Here is a 2,590-nt window from a genome sequence, read left to right as displayed (position 1 = left end):
TGGGAATGAGAATTAAGGAATCCTATCATCGTCATAACCACAAATATGACAACTATGATGAATCAATCTCGCTTCGTCAATCCCTAATATCGAGGAGTAAGTCAAGCAAGCATACTTGACCTTAATCCATAAGTCCTAGCTAACTTACTAATTTCTTAGTAAAAAGCTAGCGTCAATGGAAACAAGAGCCAACTAACTACCCAAGAATTACCACTAAATGTTGGACATTACGACTTTAATATCCTAAGAACTCATTTCCCAAGCCAAGGTGTGGAAATCTACTCACAATTACCAAGTGGCATTTTCACAAACACTTGGTGGGCATAAAACCAAAACATAGGAAATTGCAAAGCAAAATAAAAATTATAACCAAACTATTCACAAAATCAACAATAAATATGTAATCAAGCAAATAGAAATCATAAAATATTAAATTCATCAATCAAAACTTCAAAAAACCAAAAATTGCATATATTAACAAAGTAACTTGAACCATAGGAAAATGTAACAAAAGTAGTGAGATTAAAGAGGAAATTAAGGAGTACTTACAATGAGATAAGCAAAATCCAAAATCAAATTTGAAACTATAAAATGCTACAATAGAAATTAAGTAAACTCTAAGAGAGAATTTCTATACTACACTACTCCTACTCCTAATAATGCTTTCTATGTAATCTAACCTAATGAAAACCTAATGCCTTCATATGTGATGTTTTCCCCTTCATATAGCACTTCAAACCAGCCTTCAGCCTTCCAAAAATGGGCCAAGAGGGCCCCAAAATCGCGAGTCACGTGACATTTTAATGAAGTCACGCGCTGGGGCTTGTGCGTACGCACAGAGGATTGTGCGTACGCACACTTGCTGATTGCTTCACTTGTGCGTACGCACAGAAGGTTGTGTGTACGCACACTTGGCTGTGTGCTTCTCCTTTGTCTTCTTCATGTGTTCTCCTTTCTTACATGCTTTCTTCCACTTCTCCCAAACCATTCTTGCCTAATGTACCTGAAATCACTCACAAAACATATCACGGCATCAAATAGAATAAAAGTGAAATTAAAATGCTCAATTTAAGCACAAAAACGCATGTTTTCACATTTATATCCAAATTAGGGAGAAATCACAAAAGTATGCTATTTTGGTGATTAAGTGTGAGTTTATATGATGAAATTCATCTAATTTAAGCCAAAATTTACCGTCAAATATGGACTCATCAGCTGCCGTCTACCTCGACATTTGGTGGTAGGCTCAGGTCCAGACCAGTCGCCATGTGGGATTACTCTCTTGTGGCCGGCGATGGTCGGTCTCTCATCTGTGGCCATCCAGAGTACCCCCTACCTCTGTAGCCAACTCAGTGATCAAGCATGAAAAGGCTAAGTTGCCAATATAGTGAGCCCGCCCCATGTTTCATCTGATATGCCTTGGAAGATACAGTTGTTTACCTTCCAGGACACACCAGACTAAGACCGCCATATCAGAAGTAATCTTGGTCTCATGGGTGCTCGGCATCACATAATTGGACAGAATTTGTTGCCAAATACGAGCCTCATCAGTCAGAGTGTGGACTGAGATACCCTGAGGAGTCGTCTTATCAGCTTCAAACATCCACGAACTCTCAGGTTTGGCAATCACAACCAATACCTTGTCCCAGTCAAAAGTTTTCAGTTTCCTTTCACTTTCTGCCTCTTCATATGCATCCTTCTCAATGACCTCTTTAGTGATCTGAATCTTCTTGCCTCGAAAGTGAACTGCATCGAGGGCCCCAGTGTAGTAGTTTGCATAGAATTTTGGGACCCACAATGCATTCATCGTAGGAAGTTCCATTCCTAGGAAACCCCAACCCCGCTGAGCGATTATGTCATCAGTGTACTTGCTTAGCTCATCTGGGATTTGGAGCTTCCTCTCGACATGCAAGTTCCTCTCTAAGAACTTAGGAAACCTTTGCTCCGAGTACAGGCAGCTAAACTTGTACGGATTAGTGGGAAGTGTATTCTAATCAACTCTGTCTCTCCCACTAATCCGTCTCTCATAGAATGCAGCATTTGTTGCCTTAGCGGACTATGAGGTCCGTTTCCTTTTTTTAGACCCTATGGCCTTGCCCTTTCCTTTTTTGTGAGCCATCCTGAAAAACAACAGAGGAAATGGGAATATGAAACATGATCCTAGGGCACACAAAGCAGGGATATGTAACAAACAGGCAAGAAGCAAAAAACTGAATTACATCACAGCATATATATGAAGTGAATGGATAATATAAAATTGAATGAAAGCATGCATGAAATTCAAGGTAAAAGTAAACAGAAGTAACTTCCAATCAATCAAATAAATCCAAGATATCTAACTTGCTTGTTTATCACAAATAAAAAAAAAAAAAGAAATAAGTGTTGTTGCTATGCACGAAGAAAAGGAAAACAGTTAGTTGAAAAAGAAAAGAAAAGTCAAAGGTTATGTGCATAGTAAAAACGTTCCTTAGTTCTGAAAAGTTTCAAAACAAGCAAGCTCATATTCAGTTCTCAACAATGCAATATGCCAAAACAGGTGATGTTAATGTATGTTTAGAGCACATATTCAGCAATTTAGGTTCATCACATC

The sequence above is a fragment of the Arachis ipaensis genome, chromosome B1, assembly GCF_059453495.1.
Source record: "Arachis ipaensis isolate K30076 ecotype BB chromosome B1, ASM5945349v1, whole genome shotgun sequence".
NCBI classification, from domain to species: domain Eukaryota; kingdom Viridiplantae; phylum Streptophyta; class Magnoliopsida; order Fabales; family Fabaceae; genus Arachis; species Arachis ipaensis.
The sequence above is the reverse complement of the archived record's forward strand: the minus strand, read 5'-3'. Positions refer to the sequence as shown.